This window comes from Apis laboriosa, unplaced genomic scaffold, assembly GCF_014066325.1.
Source record: "Apis laboriosa isolate Shangri-la unplaced genomic scaffold, ASM1406632v1 scaffold26_cov146, whole genome shotgun sequence".
NCBI classification, from domain to species: domain Eukaryota; kingdom Metazoa; phylum Arthropoda; class Insecta; order Hymenoptera; family Apidae; genus Apis; species Apis laboriosa.
Window position 1 is genome coordinate 1,505,919 of NW_025222592.1, and position 25,516 is coordinate 1,531,434.

At 19.3% G+C, this 25,516-nt stretch overlaps 1 protein-coding gene and 1 pseudogene across 2 annotated transcripts in view; one reads left to right on the plus strand and one right to left on the minus strand.

Moving 5' to 3' along the window:
- The window catches only part of LOC122713990 (PWWP domain-containing protein 2A-like), a 62,659-nt gene that overhangs the window by 30,498 nt on the left and 6,645 nt on the right, over positions 1–25,516 (minus strand). The gene's annotated exons all lie outside the window — the stretch shown is intronic.
- Positions 7,405–8,295, plus strand: LOC122713992 (annotated as a pseudogene).

Genomic DNA, 25,516 nt, shown 5'->3' on the forward strand with positions numbered 1-25,516 from the left:
TAGACATCGACTATACTCTCTTCGTTCCCTCTCTGGATACCGACCGTTTATGCCTCGGATGTATAGCGCATCGTTGGCCATCTTGCTTTTGCTTTTGCCTCACGCAGACGTTGTGGAAATATAGAAAACAGCTGTTTTCAGGACTTGAGGAGAACGATTCCACACTTTTTCTTGTGTGAAAGTTGAGACTATAAGTGAAGACCACACGAAGGAAATATGATAAGTCTGTTTCTGTTGATTTTTTGCTTGGAGATTAAAAAAAATATTGCGATATAATATGGTTAGAAAAGGGAATATCTAAAAAAAATATATATAAATTTTTTTAAAAATAAATGATATCGTAATAAACAATATTATATATATATAATATTTTTACTATATTATCCTAATTATCATCCTAATAATAATGTATACATTGAATTCTTGATTCATATTTTTAAAAAAGAATATTTATATTAATTATTAATATTTAATAACTTATTTTTTTGAATAATTTAATATTGGGTAGTAAATAAGTGGATAATATATTACTTTTTATAATAAATTCATTTCATAAAAATGTTATTTTATATCTACAAAAATTAGAAATATTATATTTTTATATGAATTTAAAATTAAAATTAGATTAAGCAGTAAAATTAGATAAAGCAATTGTGTTATATATCGATAAATTATTGATTTATCAAATTTTATGATTAAATTTTGAACGGAAAAATAAATCTCAATTTGTTCATTATCATTTAAAAATAAATAAAATTATTAACATATAAATTAATTATTAACTTTTTATAACATCAAATTTAGATATATGGATATTATAAATTGATTTTGTACTCACTTAACCAAATTTAATCTAATTTTTTAATCACTTTTCCTACTATATGAACTATAATGTATATATGAAACACAAAAAAAAACAAACAAACAATTTTATATTTTTCATTATTATTTTACATAACATCCCTTCTTATAATCAACATATATATATATGGCACTTTATATTAAATTTTTTATCTGATAAAAAAACTTAAAAAAATTTATCACATTTCAAAATTGATACAATTTTTAATTAATTGATTAATTAATATATTTAATTTGTCTTAAAGTTATAAAAATATTTCAAATTTTTCGAAAATTTTTCTCTCGTCTCTTTCTCTCTAAATCGATTTTAATTTATACAACATAAAATAATAGAAAACATTTGAACAAGAAATTCTCTAAATCTAATCTTTTGAGCATGTCCAATAATAACGATTAAAATATTTATTTAAAAAAAAAATTACAAATTGCAAAACAGATGTTTCGTAAAAGTTTTAAAATTTTCCATTAAAATAAATCGATTTTAATTTATATGATATAAAACAACAAAAAACATTTAAAGAAATTCTTTAGATCTTTGGAACGCTTCCAACAATAACGATTAAGACATTTAAAAAAGAATTACGTAAACATATGTTTCGTGAAAGTTTTAAAATTTTGCACGTTAAAATTAGCCGATCAACTTCCCCTTCCCTTGCTTAATTATTCGCTTCGCTTATCCGCATATTTCGAACGTACGTTCAAGTCTTGATTTTTTATTTTTAAAAAAGAATTCCCCGGTCGTTCAAGCTACCATAAACGATCTCAAAAATCTTTTAATTTCAACATGAGCTTGTCTCAACAAGCTGAACAAAACTGAACAAAATTGGCTTTTTTTATGAAAAATTACGTAATCGTTAGGATCTTCTCTCATCATCATATAAGGAGATATTATTTTACACGAATATAGGATAGAATATAGGATATAATATATTCTTGATAAAACATAACTGATATTAAATAAATAACTTGAATTAAATAAATAGAATTATTTATTCTCAAATAAATTCTAAGTGATATTTCAAAATTATATGTAATTTTATATTACGTTCTTGTTGTAAATTATTTAAAAATTATTTATTTGAAACAGGTAATTTAGAATTACTTACTATATTCTATCCTATATTTGTGTAAAATCAAAATATAAATATAAAAGAAAATAAACATGAATATTATATAAATAAATATAAATATTAATATTAATAAATTATGAATTCATAAATTAGGACAACTAAATTATTAAAAATTTTTATTGAATATTAAAAATAATTTACTTTTTTTAATATCGATAATAATTTATAGCTACATATATTAATTAATTAAAAAACTTTCATTTCATATACAGTATGTTAATATTATATTTATGGAATTCTTTTGGAAAATTCTAAAACAAAATTGATATACAAAAATTTCATCAATTTAGACTTACTTTATTAAATGACAACAATATGAAGGAAATTATGCAAGCTTCATTGCTTATAATTTAATAAATTAACTTTTATTATTTATTTTTTGTATAATAATTTTTATATTTGTTTTACATTTCAGAATCGATTCTCTTGTTCCAATATATTAACATACTATATATAATTTACTAATATTACATTATTGTTGATGTAATATTATAAAATATAAAATTATAATATTATATTAATAATGTATATTTGTAATGTATTATATATCAAAATGTAATATGTTTTATATATATATATATAAATTTAAGAAAAATGTATATATTATATGTATATTTGCTTTCTTTCTTAGATTTTTTTCATTATAAAAGATATTTTATTATATTTAAATAAAACATATAACAAATAATCTGTATAATTTAAAAAAAATGTTACTTTTTTCCAGTTCTATAATAAATTTCCAAACTATATTAACTTGAATTAATAATGGCGATTTATTTGCAACGAACGGAGTTTTTTTTTTCCAATGTGGCCACACGTCGGTTATTGGAGAGAGGAAAAAAACGCACTAGTTGTCGTAATACAAAGTTGCAGAAACTTTTCCGTGAAACGGGACTCGACTATTCTCTAATGGAGGAAAAGTTTTAACAATAGAGTGAAATGTTCCGATAAAGATACATACCCCTCAACCAAACATTTTCTTCGAAAGTTTATCGTTACATGTCGGACGAAATAAGCATGAATCGTCGGCGTAATAAGCCATTTCTTCTTGTAATAATCCATGAGGGGGAAGAACGAGTAAAAACGAAGTGAAAGGGGGAAAAGAAGAAAAGGAAACGTGTTAATAACAGAAGGTTGGAATGCGTGGTAGAGATATAAAGGAAGGTATTGTATGTTAAACGTAGTATAGAGATTGTATACAGGATGATAATGAAGTCCTTGTGACCCAAAAGGGATAAATAATTTTTGCTCGAGGCTTGTAATTGTGTTACTCGGTCGTAAGATGAATAACATGGTTAGAAAGATGCGCTTTATATATGCTGAGAATAAATTTTAAAAGTATAATAATTTCTGTGAATATCATCAGAATATCACTATAAAATATCATCTCTTCTTTATTTTAATAATAAAATTTCTGATGTTTAATTTTGGGTAATATTTTTTAAAAGTATGGTAATTATTCTGAATGTTATGATGAAATATTATCTTTTTCCTATTTTAATGATAAAAGTTCAAATGTTTAATTTTGGATGATAAAAAATATGTAATTAGAATAAAATTTAAAAATTATAACGTTAATTATAATAATATTACCGTGAATATTATCACAAAATTTGTTCATTATTTTGATAATAAAATTTTCAGAGTTTTAATCTTAGGAAATGAAATTTAAAATTTTAAAATTATATAGTATTGCTGAGAATATTTTTATAAAATATTATTTTTTTCTATTTTAATAATAATAAGTGTTTAATATCAATTAAAATTATATTCTAAATTTCAATTTCAAATAAAATATTAAATTTTTTTTAATTTTTATAATTTAGTTTATTAATATTTTATTTTTCGTAACATTTTATCTCTCAATTATTTTTTAATTTCAATGCTTTCATTAATATAAAGAAAAATTTTATAAGAAAAAGCAATTAAATATATGTAATTTAAAATATATTTTCTTGCAATTACAAAAAATAAAAAAAAAATATAAAATATAAAAAATATAAAAAAAAAATTGCTCTTAATTAGATATATACTTAAGAATAATTGTACTGTTGAATCCAAAATTTATTATCCATTTTTATATTTGAACTCTTTTTTTATCTATTATAAGATCATCAAAAAAAAAAAAATAACTAAAAAATTAAAATGCAAAATGCAAAAAATATTATAAAAAAAAAATTTTTTATAATTTAATTTTAAAAAATATTAATTATTCCATAATCTTGAAATATAGTTTTAAAATTCAAAATATCAAATATTCAATTTTTACATTGGAAAATAAATTTAAAATTCAAAGAAAAATATTTCACTATGAAATGTGTTTAAATTCAAAGTAAAAATATTCCAGTATTCTGTAACGTAATGTACTTTAAACTATTCATAGAACAGTACAATTTAAAATTCAAATTATCTTCAAACAAATTTAAAATGACTTTCATATTTTCTCTATAAAATCATCTAAAATCAAGAAACGAATAAAAATCAAAATTTATCAAAATTTATCAAATTCATCAAAACATTAATAATATAACTATATAATGGATGATTAAAATTCGATTCAACAATTTAAAACATTATTTTTTATTCGATTTTATTTATTATATGAATATCAATGTGAAGATATGTCAAACAAAGACGCAAAGATATTCCAATTTACAAGTTCCACATACTATGTTACAAAAGGATCGTAGAAAAGTCCAATTGTTTCCCACGGTCAAGTCTTTTTTCTACACAGGCAACATTTTAAACTCGTTTCGCACCGTATATTATTGTGTTATTCACATCTTACGTGTTCATGTAACACAATCATATAAATAGTCATAATACAATTACAAACTCAGAAAATTTTAACTCAGTTAATTTTTTTTTTATATTTGTATAGATATGTATTGTGTATAAGAAGAAGGGAAAAAATTAAAATCATATGATTATCTTTTAACAATGTAAAAAATATGCTTTTAATCTTTTAGATTTAATGAATGATAGTTTCTATAAAATTAACTTTTTAAGTGCCAATAAGAATTTTAAAGTTTTCAGTTTTTTTCAGTTTTTAAACATATTTTTAAATATAATATATAATATCTCATATTATAAATTTAATTTCAAAATAAATATTGAAAATATAAATTAATAAATTAGGAATTTTAATGATTCAAATGGCAATCTATATAGCTCGATAGTTCTGCATTCTTTTGCACAATAATTTAGTAATTAATAATATAAATGAAATTTAAATTAGATTTCTTTATAGATAATTTTACAATTTTATATCAAATGGAATAATCAAATGATTTACAATTGATAAAATTTTTAAGCTTATTATTATCATATAACACACTAATTTATAATTTGTTATTTACAAAATTTCATTAATAATATAATTATAATATGATCATTATTTAAATCTAATCTAATCTATCTTACATTTTTCATTATCTTAATTTACTTAACTTTAATTTATATATATTATTATATATTATATATTATATATTATATATTATATATTATATATTATATATATTATATATTATTATATATATTATATATATTATTACATACATTATATACATTATATTTCATTTAGATTTGAATAGCATCTGTCAATTTTTCAGAATCTAATTTTGATTTATCTTGAAAAAAATTAAATCATTTTTAAATAATTCATTTTAGATAATTCACATGAAAATACAATTTAAGAATCATAATGAGTAAATCAATTTGAAATATTTTTTGAGACACCATATATATTGACCATCTTTACCGATAAAACGTTCCAACAGAACCTCGACCATATGCGTTTGTAGCTTGTACAGGAATTTATTTCGTCCATTTGCTATGTTGTATTGACAACTTCCAATGAAACCGCAAAAAGCATGTTTTGAACAATTTTACACATCGTAAAAATTCATAAATTCGTTAATTCACTATGCAACATTTCAAAAATATCGTTTGATGAAACTATTTTTTTCCGATAATAAAATTGAGAAGAAGTAAACAACATGATCGATTTATAATTGTTTAAAAAATTTGAATTCATATAAAATTCCTGAAAACTTAATATCGACAAAATTTAGAAATTAACAATTTATTGTATATTAATATTATTATTTTATATATATGTATTTAATATTATATTGCTATTATGTGTATAGAAAAGAATTCTATAGTTTTAGAAAATTTTAAAAGTTGGATTAATTTTAATCATTAAAATATTTTTCACTGAACTTATATATACTTGATTTTAATTTCATTTGCAAATTAAGAAATTATCTCTTAATTTAAAATTGAATAGAGTAAAGATTGCGTGGGAAATTTAAAATTTTTTCTTATAATCACATAAATACATAGTTAATAATATCATAATACTATAAATTTTAATATAATATATTAATCTTAATTTATAATTTAATATAATATTTAAAATTTTAATTATTATAATGTAATAATAATGTAACAATAACTAAATATTTTCATTTTTCAAAAAAAAAATAAATAAATAATCAACATTATATATATTTATATTTTATAATTATATTTATAATTATATTTATAATAATATTTATAATTTATTGAAATAAATATTAAATGATAATAAATAAAAGATGTATCCAATAAACTATTAAAAATTATTTTATTTCAAAGAATTGATTTTTCTATGGATTATGAAAATAATTGTTTTTTTCTATGGATTATGAAAAAAAATAGTTTTTATTAGTTTTTAATAGTTTTTTTAAATAAAAAATATATATATAGATATATATAATTCAGAACAAATAAATTTCCTACAAAAATTCAAGACAAAAAAATTTAAATCATATAGTTTAATATAAATTTAAAATAATCTGAAAATTAATTTGATTAATTTGAATGAAACTTAAAATATTTTGATTTAATGTACAATTATAGATAGTAAAATTAAAAAACACAATTTCTTTTATCATATTATTTATATAAAGATAAATAAAATAAAAGAGAAAAGAAAATGTTTCATAAACTATCAAATTTCGAAAAATTTCAATTGTCAATTTTAAATAAGTTCAATAATCGACAATGATTTAAACAACAATGATGGGATACAAAGAAATAGTATTTATAGAATCCAAATTGAATCAGGCCAGGTAGAATCGGAGCTGTTTAAATATAATACTCTACAAGAAACCGAGCTCGATCTTTTTAACGCCGACTTCGCGTACACGTTCGATCGATCACGGTCAGTTTTCTCTTTTATTTAAATTTCATTTGTATCGATTCAATCCGGGATTCGCAGCCATTTTGAACCACGTTTATCTTTTATCCCTGTGAGAATTTGAAATAAAAAATATTTCTTTCAAAATATTTTGATGATAATCTATTGTGAGAAAGTATATTGGAATGTGTATTTTAAGAAAATATTAAACTGGTCGCGTTAAAATAGATGCTTTCTGAGATTAGAGTGACTTATATGAACGTCAAGGACTTCTGGAGTCACGAGAGACCTCCTACTAACGATCATATGGTAGGCTTTTAATGATTTTTTAATAATTATGAGACTATTTAAAAAAAATAATTATAATTTTTTCTCTTTTCTTTTCAATAAAATTTGATAATTATAAATAAATAGTAATATAAATAATATTTCGAATATATTTTAAATATATAAATACGTATATACACGAGATTAATAAATTAAAATTTAAAGAATTATAAATTTATATTTTACATAAAACTAATGTTAATAAACTGTATATTATAAAATTAGATTTTTATGTGAAAATTGTAGAATGTTAAAATTATTTATAATTCAAACATAGATAAATTATAAATATACATATATATTTATATTAATTAGAAATTAGAAAAATCTATAAAAATTAAAAAGTCGTAAGTTAATATAATGATATATAATTTTTAATACAGATTAAAAAATGAAAATAGAATATTAATTAACATAAAATTAATTGATAGATATGGATAAAAATTTCTATCTTTTTCAATTAAATGCATTATTAATATTTTTTTTAAATTTCATAAGAATATTTATTTTGGACACCCAGTATATACAGGATAGAGCCATACGGCACACAAGCTACGTCCGGCTGCCAGTGACAATACTGTATATTGCTTTTACCCGGCGAGTCGCTAGGATGGACGATTTCCACGGCGATTTGCAAGAAGAGTCATTAGGACGACCATCAATCAAATACCAAAATAGTGGATACTACGAACCGTGATGTCGTTTGCGACAATACGGAGCCATCTCACTCCAATTGCTGAACGCAGACGTGATCAAGGTCAAAGAAGAGTTACAGTTTTGCATGTAAAATAAATGACTATATATAATTCTCGATTTTTCGTGGGAAAAAAAAAGGAAATTCTTTTTAATGATAAAGAAGAAATATTTTTCTGGAAACATTTTGGTTTATTTTAAAAAATGTTAAACATTATTATAAGAACTTAACTATGTTTTATAAGAAAGAATAAATATAGGCTATTTATTTTATCTAAATAGCCATCTTGCCAAATGCTGAACGTAGATGTGATTAAGATCGAAAGAGAGTTACGATTCTACATGATATATATATCACTATATTTAGAGTCTTTCTAAAAATAACGTTATGATTTACTTTAGAAGATGGAAATATATATAAGATTTAATCTAGTTTATCAAAATACAATGAAATATCTTTTAAGGAAAGAATGTTATGAAAAAAATATTTTTAAAAAAGTTGTTTGGTATAAATTGATAGATTATACAATATTATAGCTTCTCTGTAGAACGAACGCGTCAAATGTCATATGAAGGTTAATTTTAATAGATATGTCAAGATAATATTTAGATAAAACAAATACATTGTTGAATAAACTTCAAAATGTATAAAATATGTGTAAAAAAGTAATTAACTTTGTAAACACTTTGAAAAAATAATTATCTTAGATATAAAAGTAATCGAAAAAGATTACTCAAAAAAGATAATATAAAAATAAGTTAATTCTTTTCAAAAAATAATATGCAATTATAAATAAATGAAATAGCCTTCACTTAAAAAAATACAAAATAAATTAACTTACATATTTAATTAAGCTTTTTTAAATTTAATTTTTAAACTCTTTTTTAATTATAGTTAGACCTGAATTACAAAAAAAAATATATTTATAAAAAAATGCATTAACAAGAAAATTTAGATTTTATAAATTGTTTTTATAATTTTTCCAATGTAATTTTATTACTTTTTCATAAATATGTTCTTTTGAAATTTTCATTAAATAAAAAATTGTTTCAGTATAATTTCCATTAAATAGAATTTTGTTAGATTAGATTAAATTAATATTTAATTTTTTTTTTTTAATTCTTAAGAGTTTCATTATTTTTATAGTTTCATAAATTTGTAGTACAGATTCAAATATTTATCTTTCTTAATAAAATTTATAGCTATGAATTTTTATTTTTTATTTTACCATGGATATAAATCTTTTCGTCAAATTGTATTGGCGTCTTTTTACATAATTATTAATGAAATTTAACAAATATTAATAAAACGTATTGCATAGTAAGAAATTTAATAACAACATAAATAATATTTTATGAATAAATTGTATAAATTATACATCATCATGTTTTTTATATTACGAATTAAAATATTATGAATTGCATTATTATTATTGCATTATTAGTCATGGTGGCATCAATATCTAAATATTCATGGACTACATTAAAAAAAAAAAAGAATAGCCAGAAAGATTTCTTATAATAAACGGATTGATTTACAGTCGTTTCCTCGATTGCAACTTTTACGATTTCCCAACAGTAGAAATCGTTGCGCAACATCAATCCACAAGTTGCAACGAATGAAGAAACGAGGAAAATAAATACTAATCTGATTTGATTTCTTCAGCTTCGTACTTTATAGTTTTCTAGGTCGTCACGTAAGTATATATTTTTTCATATTCAAATGAAACTTGAAGTACACGAGTTGAGAAACTAAAATGGATCGCGGCCATGTTTGTTCCTTTGGATGTAAGTTTATGGTCGGCAAAGGTTGAAACTTGTTTCACGTATTCCGCACACATTGTTCAAGTTCAAGTGAATCTCAAAGTTCGTTTCTCACGGATAACAATTCTATAACATTCCTATTGAATTCAATTCTCTAAACTCAATTCTCTCAAACTTCTCGGTCATCATTTAATAAGCTTGATCTATTTTGTGTGTATATATATATTATGTGCACTTGTGTACAATAATTTTCTCTGAAGAAACGCAACTATTCAATATTTTCTATTTTACAATATATGAATATGGATAGGATTATTTCAATAGACAGTAAATTTAAAACTACGTATAACGTTTATTGTTGAAAAAAATAAACTTTAGAAATTTCCTTAATTACAAATAAATGGTGAGAAATAAAAGATAAAATGATAAAAAATATAAAAATAAAATTATAAATCATAATAAGAATTTTGTAAAATCATTATGATTTATTTCTTTATGATAGATAATAATGTTTATAAGAAATTAAATTATTGTATTTATTATGAAAATAATAATACAATTTTCGAAGAATAAACTAATTTTTTTGTAAAAAAAAAATAAAACAAAATATTTATTTTAGATTTAAAAAAATAGAATATTTTAAAGATAAAATCGAATAATTAAGTAAATTAATTTAAATTGTTGAAAATCATCAATACTTCAAAACTAAAAACTTTAACATATTTTTACAATTATGAAAACGATAAAAATACATTATTATTTCAAAATACGTAAAAACATGTAAAATAAAATTAAAATTTAATATTAAAAAATTAAAAAACTTAATTTAAATTATTTATAACCTAACAATTCAGGATTAAAAAATTTAACAATTTTAAAAATAATTATACTCATAATATAAACAATTATATCAAAATGATAAAAAAGTCCAGAATTTCTAAAAATATTAAAATCATTTATAATATAATTTATAATAAAAATAGCAAGATTTTAATATACTACATTTTTTATCATTTAAAAAATATAAAAATTTGCTTCTCTTCTGTTTCATTCTTATTTAAAATTTTCTTTAATAAGTAATTTTCACAATACTTTATGTGTTAATTAAATATATCTTATCATAAAAATATTAAATTTTATCAACATAACTTTTTTTTTCTTTCCGTTTTCAGATTTTAATTAAAAACTATGAGTAGCAATTCATGACATTTCAGATTTTACACTAGGATAAGCATATAGCTAATTTTATGAATTACTAATAACCTAATGTTAATGATTAAAATTTTTGATTTAAAAAAACCGATAAAAAAATCGATAACACAAATAAAAAAAAATATAAATAAAAAGAATTTATTTTACATGACATACTAATAAATTAACATTGATTATTGATTTTTGAAAGAAGAAATAAATAAAAAAATAAAATTTTCTATCTAATCTAACCTAAATCTTAGATACCAACAATTCGACTTCGACAGTTAACATTTTTGATTTAAAGAAAATGATAAAGCAATAAAGTTTTCTATCGATTCGATAACGTCAAAAAAATGAAAGAAACCTAATCTAAATGCTGTTAGAATTAAAATAATGATTCAACTGAAATTATTAAAATTTTTGATTTAAAGAAAATGATAAAGCGATAAACTTTTTCGATAATAAAAAAAAAATTGAAAAAAAGAACAACAAAATTTGATCGAGATCGATGAAAATCGCTAAGAGGACTGGATTACAATTAGAAGACACGAAAAGACTCCATTAAGCTCGAAGACAAAGTGAAAGAATCCGTGCCCGTGCACTTGGCTCGTTATAATGTAATTAAGCACCGTTTCACTTTCACCGCGTACAAGTTCGAACCCTGTTACAGCAACTTTGTGAACTAGCATAAAAGCCGTACAAAAGCGAGGTTAATTAAGAGTACAGACTATCCTGTCTTTTTTTCGACGAATTATACATTAGAGGAATTTGTAATTCGGACACTGACATGGTCGAAATTCTTTGTGACTATCAATTAGGATCTGATAACCTGTTTCACCGATCAAAATCGTGTAAATGAAATTATTTACAAGTTATTTTAATCATATTTTAATTTTAATATAATAATTAAGTTTGATTAAGATATACAATATATAATAATATTCAATATTTGATTAAATTTGTTATTATATTATTATATTAATAATTAATAATATTTGATTAAAATCGAAAAATATATTTTTTAATTTACATATATATATAAATTGATTTTCAATATCGAGGATGAAATTATTAAAAAATATATATAAATAGCTTTGATTGTATGACAATATATATATAGTATAAATTTAATCAAATTTCATTTCAGAATTCTATTTGTGATAATGGCAAAAAAAAAAAAAAAATATTAAAGAAATTAGAGTAATAAAATTTTATTTTTTAATTCTAATTTAATGCTAAGAAAAGAAGATATGATGCTTGGTTCATTTAACAATAATGATATAATTTTCGTTAAAAAAATATATAATTATATAATTTCGTTAAAAAAGGAAAAAAATGAATATATTTAAATAATCTTTTAAATATATTATAATAAAATTATTTTATATATATATATATATAATGTTAATAATTATTAATTAATTATATTTGTAATTAAAAAAATTATATTTTTAATTATTTAAAAAAAAAGTCAAGAGGAATCATTAAAAAAATTTAAATATTATCTAAGTAATTAAAATAAAAAAAATAAAGAAAAAAAACTATAAAATATATATACATATAATAGAATATATATTAGAAATTTTTAATAATTTTATTAGAAATATTACGATCCCTTTTTCAATTTTTATAAATTTTAGAATTTAAATTTAGAAATTGATTCATATATATAAAAATTCAAAATTACTAAAAATATTACAAGACGAGATATTTTAAGAAAGAATGAAAATAATTTATACGAGATATTATATCAGAGAGATTTTCCTAGAAATTTACTGTATTTGAAAAAATTCCTTAGAGGAAATATTTTCTCTCTATTTTTTCTTTTTTTTTTTTTTTTCTATTCATTCATTTTCATATTCAAATTATGCATCATAAAAAAAATTCATGATATATGTACATATGTGAAATATAATTTTAATCTTATCTATCTGATGTAATATTTAATAAAAAATAATGAAACAAAGTAAAATATTTTCCCATAAAGTTCTTTTGAAACTAAATAGGCAAAAACTCGAACTTTTCAGCGACAGCGAACTTTTTAGAAGTGCCAGAATGGTCGCATATAAATTATCACGGTCATATTTTCTCCAGAAACAAAAATTATTATGAAAATTTATAATCTTTGACTATGACTTGTTCATTATTTACCATTTTTATTTCATTCATTAATTTTATTTTGCCTTAGATTCGTATTGAAAATTTTCTATTAAGAATTATATAATCTAAATTAATATAAATTAAACAATATTTTAACGAAATTGAACGATGTATAACAAATAGGATTCTTAAATAAATATAGATATTAAATTAATTTTAATTTTTTGACTCTCGATGTTATATATTTTATCAATATATCAATATAATATTTTAATTATTACTTATTATATAATAATAATTATAATTAATACTTATTAGACTACTAAAGATATTTCTATTTTGGAAAATAAATATTACATTTTAGTATCTATATTATATTTCTTTTACAAAAAAAAAATGTTTTTTTATCACAACTAATAAAAAAGTTTTTCCTTAAAAAACATTTAATTTTGAAAAAATTAACAACTATTTTAGTACAGTAAATTAATATAGATTAAACGACATTGATAATATTATTATTTATTTATTAAATTTGTTATAATTTATATAATCTATAAAAATTCAAATTACACATATTTTAAATAAATTGCATATAATATCAACTAATGATCAAATTAATATCTTGAAATTTGATATAAATTTAAAATTATTATTCAATTTTGATATTATTATGATCAAATATATTAAATTAATGTATATTATATATTTATATATTATATATTATAATATATATATTTCATTTTAATATATTAACTTTATTCTTATGAATATATTATAAATAAATCAAATTAATATGTAAATTCAACGACAAGCTTAATATTGTTTTATTTTATTCATTATAAATTATTCAATTTTTAACAATTAATTTATATCTACTTAACATCAAATTAAGTTAATTATCTTGCAACTTGAATTAGAGAAAAAAAAATATCTAATTTCATGAATTTACTTAACTCAAATTTACTTATTAAATATATACCAATTTTTACATTAGATTTATGCATGAATTATTTATATTAATCACGATTTTATTTGTATATGTAATTATAAATAAGATAATTTATTCAATTTATATATATTAATGGTATATCAAAATCAAACACAATTTAATATAAAATATTGACTATATAAAATAAATGTTAATGCACACGATTAGAACAACAGTTACGTACTTGGCCGCAAAAGAAAAAGAACGTGTTAAGAATGATTAATGTCCACGTGTTTAAAATTAAAATAAATCCTCCTCCATCGTCATTTCAAAAGATCATCATTCTCCACGTCATCTATAAATTTTCTTATCCAACTATGATAGTCACTCTTCTGACAGTCATTAATTATATACATATTCATAGTTAACAATCAAAATTAAAATCATCTAATATTAAATTAAATATTTTAACAATTTAAATGATTTATAATAAAAAATATTGTAAATTGATAATATTAAAATAAAAAAAAAATAAGAATATATTATCTTACCTATGTCTTTTTTTTTTATTATATTTCATGTTACAAAATAAGTAAATTAATTAAATTATTATAAATTATTCTAATTAAAATTATTGTAATGTTACTACAATAAAAGAAATTTTTAAAATTGAATAACTGAATTTAAAATTGCTTGCAAAAATGAAAATTATATTCTTGTTCTTTTTTTATTATATTATCTTATATTTATTATTTATATTATATGCATATTTCATGTTATAAACATGTTAAAAACATTATTATAATACTATATTTAAATTATTCTAATTAAAAGCGTCATTACTAAAATAATATAAAAGTTATTATCACATAAATAAATAAAAAAAATGATTAATTAATTTCAAAATAAAAATGTTTATAAATAAATTCTAATTATTTGAGAAATAAATTATTTTCAAATGCTTAATTTTAAACAATAATAAAAAATAAAAAATAAGAAATAATAAAGACTTTCATATATAAGAATTATATATAAGATTTCATTTTAAATTAAAAAATTCAAAGATGAAAAAGAAATATATTTAGAAGTTTTATAGTTTGAAGTTTTAAAAAATAAAAATTGTACGTAGAAAAATCATTCTGTCACAGGAAAATTTTTTTCAAATTAAATAAAATTATAAAAAATATCTAAATACTAAATAAAATAACAAATATTAAATTAATTTATCTTTAAATAAATAATTTTTTAAATAATATTATAATATTAAAATAAAAAAAATAAAATAAATGAAAAATAAAATAAAATTTTCATTTCAATAATTATATTAATAGAATTTTATTTTTTTATTTCAATAACATTCAATCTTGTTATTATTGATTTATCAAAACAATATAATTTAAAATAAAATGATTAAGAAAAGCTAAATAGACCTAAACAGAAATTGCATTAATGCTTCGAGACTGTCATGTTATGTTAATATCCTCAATTCTATTTTCATTAAATAATTTATAATGGTCAAAGAAATGAGCGAAAAAAAAAAAAAAGAAAGAAGAAATCTGTCGACATGAAAAATATAATATATTTATTACTTCGAAGATAGTAAAAAAAAATAGTCACTGAGAATAGGCGTCATTTTGCGAGTCCATTGGGAAATAAAATTCCCCTTTTCCATTCTGTGTTCACGATAATAAGCTCAGATAATATTTTCATTTTTTATGAAAATTTTATTCAAAACATTCTTGAATATTCGTAAAAATTTAATCATGTCTTCTTCAATAATTTTATGAAAAGTAATATTTTTTATATATTTAAAGAAATTTTAAATATATGAAAAATTTCAAAATTTTACACTATTAATTTTTGTAATATTGAATTTTTCAAAATTTGAATAATTCTTAATGAAAAATTTTTCAATAATAAATTATAATAATTTTAATCTTATTCTTCGATAATTTTTTAAATCAAATCTTAACTAATATTATTATCAAAAAAATTAATCAAAATAAGTATCAAAAATAATTTTCTAATAATCAAAATTTTTGAAATTATTTAATTTTTAATTTCAATTTTCTGATAATATAAATTCTAATCTTGAAATATAAGTTAACATCAAACATATCAAATAATAACGATCCAACTAGATTTAAAAATCTTTTGAAAGATAATACATTTTTAATTTATTTAATATATTAATACATAACAGTTTATGTTATTAAAAAATTAAAATTCATGTCATTTCATCTACAATAATCTAATATATAAAATTTATAATATAATAATAATATAATAATTTAAAACAAATGAATATAATTGAAAAACACAAATACATTAAAATTTGTACGAATAAAACACACTATCAACTTGTTAATGAAAAATCATATATGATCACACGCTTTGACACGTTATTTGCGGTAGAACAACAACGAGAAGCATCGAATGGAGGAACCACTGAGATGATTTTCGAGTTTCCCCTCGAGCACATCACCACGACACATATCGATCGAAGCGGCGAATTTACGGTCGGCTCGTATCTAGCAACGATTCGATGCGGGTGTTAAATGTTAATGGCCGTACTCTGACGCGGTTTCGTGAACGGCGATGATTTTATTCCGGTAATATAGACAATTCTACGGGATCGTGGATGATTTTATTTTGGATTCTACGATAGAATGATATATCCTATAATCGTTAATTTTTTAATGTTGAAAGTTTTGTAATGTATATATGTTTATATATATATATATATGTTTTGAATAAATATGAAATAAATTTGAAATTTTTGTAAAAATAATTTGAATTAATAAATATTAATAGATATTAGTTTATTTTATTTTGATAATAATATTAGTAATGATAATAGAGTAATGATATAGTGAGATAATAATGAATAATATTAGTAATGATAATAGATTGGAGAATTAAAATTTTTATAATTTTGATAATTTTGTAACCTTTCGATATTAAAAAAAATAAAAGGATAAGCTAATATTATTTCCGTAATTTTTTAAAATTTATAATGAATTTTAGTTTTATTTTTTTTTTAGTTATATTTTGCGAAAAATTCGAAATATTAAAATAGCATTTAAATTTATAATTTCTGGAAAAAATATTATAAATTACGTAAGATAATTAAAATTTTTATAATTTTGATAATTTCGTTGTATCTTTTGTAATTTTTACAAAAACTGTATAAAAATATTAATTCTATAATATATATTTAGAAAATCTATGGCAAAATTAAATTCTAAATTTTAAAAAATATTATAATTATACTAAATTAATGGATATTTTAATTATAATTATAATATTTGACGCATTTTTTGTTTCTTTTTTTTTGATATTAAATAAAATTTATAATTTTCAAAGATAACTTACAAAAAAAATAATTTGATTTATTATCATTGATTTATTACTATATGTTATTTATTTATAATAAAATAAATAAATAACATAGTTATCATTCTAATTTTTTCAAATTTGTGATATTTTAATTTAAATTTTAAATATATAAAATATATATAAATATATATAAATATATACATAATAAATATTTATGTATATAAATATATACATAAATCTATAATTATAAATTAAATTAAAAATTATAAACAAAAATATATAAAATTTGATCATTTTTTGTAAAACGAAAAATTAAATAAAATATCATAACATAATTAATTGATTTGAGATAATTAATTGATTTTGTATGAATAAAACTTCATTGATAAAAATAAATATAAAATTAAATATGAAATTAAATGATAAATGAATAATAATTTTAATAAAATTATATTTTCTGTATCATTATTTCTTGATACATAAAATTATTTAGAAAATTTATGAATAATTTTGTATTAATGATTCTGCATTTTATTCTGCAGAATAATCTAATCATAATTATTTCAACATCGAAAGTATAAAATAAAAATTAATATAATCATTCATATAATAATTGATAAACAAAAAATTGAATAATAAAGAACACTTATAAATAAAATTAAATAATATATTTATTTTAACATTATTTAATAAAAAAAATTAATAATACTGTTAATTTCATATTGATTTTGAACAAATAAAATTCATATTATTAAAGTTATAATCTTCTTAATATAATATTAAATCCATATATATAAATTTATTCAATTACATTATCATTATAATATAGATGTATTAAGAGATTCATAATTAATCCTATTCTATTATTTCAATTATTACTATATAATTGCAATCTTGTAATTAAGAACGTATAATAACGATAATTACAGATACAATTATAGATATAATAATTAAAGAACAAAAAAGAAATATGAACAAATAAAATAAAATTTATAATATAAAAAAATTCAATTTTTTTATTGGAATTGTACTAAAAATGATAATTTTATAAATATTATATATTATAAATATTTTTTTTACTAAAAAATATATAATTATAATATATAATTACTAAAAAATATATAATTATTTATTATGTATATTATATTTAATTTTACTTTTGTAAAAGTAATAATTGTATCAATAATAAAATCCTTAAAGAAAAAAAGATATAAATGACAAAATCTATAATTTAAAAAATTTTGAAATAAAAAATATATTTCTTTAGACATTAACTCTTTGTCATTTCTTTAATAGTTAATTAAGTCAGCATTAATCAGCATTCTTTATTAATTTTATTTATTAATATTGTATGAGGAGCATAATATAAACAAATTATTTAATAATAATTTCTAATAATAATAGTGAACAAATAAATATAATGTAAAATATTCAAAATAATTCAAATAAATAGTGAAAAATTGTAAAAAAGAAGTAGAACAAAGTTCTATTTATAAAATAAATAATTTTTTATTTCTATAATTAAAACTTATCCAACTATAAATTACATTAAAGAAATTTTAATTCTAGCTTTTTAAATTTACTTTGAATATATTAAAAAAAAATTAAATTATATAAAATTTATACAGAATAAAATAAAATAAAAAAAATATGATCAAAAGAAATTGATATTTATATTAAAATAAATAAATAAATAAATAAAAATAAATAAAATAATTAAAAAAATAATTAAAAAATTTTTTTTTTAAATTGCATTTACATTATTTATTTTCTATTAAGGCTTATACAATTAACTTCTTAATGTTTATTTATGTATAACTGTTGTTTAATTTAATTTTGTAATTGATCTCTGTATAATATAAAAATTGCAATAACTTATATCAATATATGTAGCTTATAATAAACATATCATCTTAACGTTTAAAACTTAGCAAAAAAAAAAAAAAAAAAAGAAGAAAAAAAGAGTTGAAAGGTTAACAGGAGAAAAATACAAAAATAAGAAAAAAATAATAATAGTGGAAAAGAATAGATCGAGTATAAACGTTTCAGAACAACGAAAATTAAAGCAAATTGCGAGAGAAATCGCAAGCAATCCTAGGTGCTTGTACCGCTGTTGCGAAAAAAAAGTTGCAACAACCTTCCGGATACAGGGAAAAATTTCGGTTTTTCAGTGGAACGAGGTAATTTTAATTTATATAAATGGAGTCCTCCTGTTACGTTTTTAACCATTCTGCCTCGTATTTTGTTTTACTAAAAGCTGAACGTGGAAATTTGGAAAAAAAAAAAAAAATAGAGGAAAAAAAAAGATATAAGCAGAAATCAAAAAAATATACATTTTATAACTAATAAATTTTTAACGAGTTTATTAAGAATAAAAAAAGAAAGGCAACACAAACACAAAAAATATGTAAAAATATACAAATATTTTGATATACAAAAGCAATATTTGAAATGCAATATTTAAATATTGAAAAAAAAACATAATTACGCAAAAATGTTCATCATTTAAAATCTGAATGAAATATATAGCGTACACTCTTCGACTAGTTGTTATCATTGCAAAGATAATTATTATAAATTATTATTTTGATCGAATAAGATTGAACAGATAATAAATGATAAGATTCGATGATAAAGTTATAAATTTACCAAATCTTGGAATCGAGAATTTGATGAACAAATAACAACCAAAGAAAGGGACAATCATCAACATTAAATATTAATTCGTATAATTAAAAATGTGCTACATTTGTGATATTCCTTTTGATAATTTAATTAAAGAAATTTTTTGAGAAAAGATTATAGACATATAAAACTTTTTTCGTGAATTATTTTTAATCAATCTTCATATATGTACATAGTATGTCCGGTTGAAATATACATATGTAATTATTTCCATAATTAAAAATATCCGTAAGGAAATAATATTAATATTATACGATGAAATTCTATGCTATTAATCAATAAAATGATATCAAAACGATTTTAAAATGATTTTAAAATACTACATAATCTGTTTGTAATTAAAATATTATTTAATATTAAATTTAAATTTGAACGAATATATTCTATTTATTAAATTGTTGCATAATAAATATTGTTGGAAATAAATATTGTAAATGAATATAATTTATGCAAAAATATTTAATCAAAGTAAAAAATACATATTTTAATTTTAATTAAAAATATAAAATATTTTGATACAAATTATATTTATTGATATTGTTTATGAAATTTCTTATAATAAAAACTGTTTAATTATAAATAATTATTTCCTATATCTATATTTCCTATATCTATATCTATATTTTATATATATATTTATTAATTAAAAAATCTCATTTCAAAATAAATTTCTTAATTGATATATTCGTTGATATTGCTTATCTATATTATGCAACTTTGTGGATCAATATAATTTAATATGTTAATCCTAGAATATCATAGTAGAATATTCCACTTCCATTTTATTTTTATTTTTAAAAGATTTTCTTTATCTTGTTATTTTACTATTTTGCCATTTATACTTCCTGAATATCTTCTAACTTGAAAGAATCAATCAAGTTGATTTGTTTAAGTAATTATTATTTTTTTAATCATTTAAATTGTAATATTGTAAGTTTAATAAATCTATGTTTTGTATGAATAAAAAAAATAAACATTTAAATAAATTTTGGATTTATAACATATCTTATTTTTCATTATTTTTATTGGTATATAATTATAAATATTAATATAATATAGTAATAGTAATAAAAATAGCAATATACAAATATTATTATACAAATATTTATTATGCTAATATATTATTATCTATATTATTCTCTCTCTCTCTCTCTCTCTCTCTCTATATATATATATATATATATATATGTATAATAATGTATATTTACATATATGCACGCACACACACAAACTATTTAATAATATCATGTTATTTTTATTGGTATATTTATAAATAGTTATTTAATAATAATAGCCATAAAAATACTAATAAAAATAATAATATACACATATATTACTAATATATTTGTAATACATGTATAGTAATGTAACTATTTAATAATATGCACTTATTATCATTGTTATTAATAATATATATTATATATAGAATGTTATTATATTTGTTTATACTTTACTTTTTTAGAAGATCAATTTTAGATATCAAAATAAATAAAAAAAATTGGAACTTATTTATTAAATTATAAATTAAAATTTGTATTAGTTAAAGCAAAATAAAGATAGAACAGATAAAGATAGAGACATCTTATTACTTTTATTGATTTATATATTTTTATTAAGTAATTTAAAATAATGTAATTTTTATATTTTAAATAAAATAATTTATTTAAAATAATTTTGGATAAAGAAACTCAAATTGAATTTATAATAAATGAAGGAAATTATCATTTTACAAGTATTTTTAATTTATATATTTGTATTTTAAATATCATTATACATATTCATATTAGTATGTCCATTTTAAAATATCAATAAATTTATAATATACAAAAGATATATGAAGGAAAAAATATTATAATTAATATAATAAAAATAAAAATTAAAAAAATATATTTAAAAAGATATTTAAAAGAAGATAATGAATTAAAACTTCGAAACCTTGTTGATATCTTAATTTGACAAAAATTGTCTTCTATTGAAAAAATTTGAGATCTTTTTTCATTAAAAAAATAATCCCAATTTTTATTTTTTTATTCCATTCTAATCCATATTCCATATTTCACAAAACTTATATTAAAACTATATAAGTTTTTATAAACAAATATAAAATTCCAACACAATCAAATAATAAATATAATACATTACACAATGTTTTTTTCATACATTTATAATTTCAGATAATGTTATTCCCTTAAAATATTTGGCATTAATTGAAATCGTCCTTATACCCATGTCAAAGATAATCGACGAAAAATATAGAAATAACAGAAATACAAAGAAAAATGCAAGTCCATGGTATTCGATTTAAGGTAAGTGGGTAACGTTGTAAGGACTTTCTTTACTTATCTTTTTTTTCAGATAAACTTATTTTGTCTTCTATGTCTTGATATGATCTTCACTTTCAATTTTTTCAATGTTCTTTTGTTTTTTATCTTTCTCTTTTTTTTTAAAGTCAATTTATTAACAATAGGATTTAATTTTGCAATGGAATTTATTAATTGTTGGGTGTGACTGTAAATGAAAAATGAAAATAATTCTAAAGATTTCCTTATTCACGAGAGATATTCTATCAAATTTTATATTCATGACAAGAACTCGATGAATGAGGAATATTTCAACATGGAAAGTTTTCTTGTTACTCCGTTCAACATTTTTCGTATGTGAATATACAAGTCGTCCATATTTCTATAGTTGTTATAAACTTGTAAACTTGCATTCTTTTATGTAGATCAAGCTTCTACGCTTGTTCAACATTGTTTTATTTAAAATATTGAATATTAGTAGATTTCAATAGATATATTAAATTCCAATCTTTTTATTAAAAAATATATCGATTTGTAAATTATCTTGGTTATGATTTTCTTACTTATTTTTTTTTTTTATTTTTAAAATATCTTATATATTCATAAACTTCGAAAGATATCTGAATGATATTTACGTCATATCTATCTTCTTTTTATTACAAAATATTATATTACTTAATTTAAGAAATATTTAAAATAAAATTAAATTAAAATTCTTATCACAAATAATCTTCCTTTTTCAAGTATAATTTAGATTACAAATTATCATATTATATTTAAATTATCTTAATTAAAAATCTAATTAATTATCAAAAAAATATCAAATTTAGAAACCCTATTAGAAATAAAATCATTTTATATTATCTTATATTATCTTTATATTATATTTATATACTTTTTAATATAATATAATTCTTTTTATTATTATATTTCTTATTTTAATCTAATTAAAAATCCATTATCATAATTTATTACAATCGTTATCATAAAAAAGTAGATAAAATTTTGTTACAATCCTCAAAAAGAATAAAAATAACTCACTATAATGCATATGTAAATATCTTTTAATCCTTAAATTATCATTGGAATATATTCAGTTAATATATTTATGAGATATCTTTGAAGAATTCATTCTAGAGGAATGAACACAAAAATTAATATAAAAGAAAAAAAATATTCGACTTGAGATTTATTTATTAAGTTATAAGCAATTTAATTTTCATTAAACGAAACGAAATGAAAATAAAGATGAAATGCAAATATTTATTGAAATACTATAGTCTATTATTATTACTATAACTTTGTCAAAAATAATATTTTTTCAATAGAATTTCGCTTATTTTGAAGAATGGCTACAATTTCTTATGTTATAAGAAAAATTAAAAATATCTAAGTTCGCGTTAAATATCAATAAATTTTTAAAATTTGAAAAGTTATAGTAATAATAATAAACTATAGTATTTCAAGGATTTATTTTAATAATTTATTATTAATAATAAATTAATTAATAATAAATTTTGACATCGATCAAAATAAAATCAAAAAAGATTAAAAAATAGAAGATTCAAGTTTTAATCTAGTTTTTATTTTTAATTATTTTTGATGAATATAAATAAAAATTATAGAACTTTAAAATTTAACAATTTTTTAATTAAAAATTATAAAATACTATTATGGATAATGAATAAAATTTAATTAGAATTCAACATCGAAAAATAAAAATGTTTATAACTATAATATCTGCTTTATCTATCGCCCTTTCCAATTCATAGAAATGGAATCTCAGAGTAAACTTTAAATGTGTCAAATGAGATAAACTACTGAACGAAATTTGATCCGCTTGATCTTTTACCTGACTCATTTTCTCTTTTTCTTTAAAATTCAATTCGCAGAAGTCACCTGCCCAAATAAACGTCCAGATTCGATCCCAACTTTAGCGGACGCAAAAATATATACTACTGTATACTATGTACAGAATGTTAACATATTCATAGAAGAGTCATATTCTAGAAGTCAAAACAAACACAAAAGTTAGTATTCAAAAATTACGGTTGAGACTTATTTATTAAGATATAAGCAATTTAAGTTCGCGTTAGATGAAGCAAGACGACTAGAAAGAATACATTAATAGTAACAAAGATAGAGTGATCCCACTCTCCATCTCGCTTTATTTATCATAAATTTAAATTGTTTCTAATTTAATAAATAATCCTCATCCGATATTTTTGCCAACTTTTGTTTTCAAAAGATTCCTCTGGAATCGATCTTTCAAAAATGTCCTACAAATATATAAATATATATGACAAAAAAATGACAATCGGCAATAAAAAAATGTTCAATCACTCATAATTTCGTTATTCATAATTTATAATTAAAAACATTTTACTCAAAAGAATAATTGTTATCTTATTAATTTTTTCATTTTATATTATAATAGTCCTAAATTGCTAAAATACGATTCGTCCTGTTAAAAATATCATTGACGCAGTCAAGATTTCCGATGAGACGTGCATGCAATGTCTTGAATTTCATGACAGGATCCATCAGGCCGGGAACAGAGCACAACGTGTTATTAGCGTCGCGATGATACACTTACGTAATGGAAAAAGCGTCGGAACGCGGACACCGTGGTTCCTTTTTATTATTCTCCGTATCCCAGCTAATGCATACACACAAGCATCGATCTCGCGCGCGCATCTTCGCCGGAAAAATGCAAATTTTTGCTCGACGAACGACCGCAAAAGGGTCTTCTTAAAAAGACCACATCATGGAGAGGATGGATGAATCGAAAGAGAAGGCAAGGGAACTTGGTGTTCACAGACTAAAAATTATATTAATATTCCTCTCTTCGCTTCGATGATTTTTCTTCTATGGATTGAATGATTATTATTTACGACAAAGATACTATTTTATACTGAATATTGATAAAATATTTTTGAAAAATCAATTCTAGAGATGAAAATAAATATAAAAGTTGGTATAGAAAAATGACGATTGAAATTTATTTATT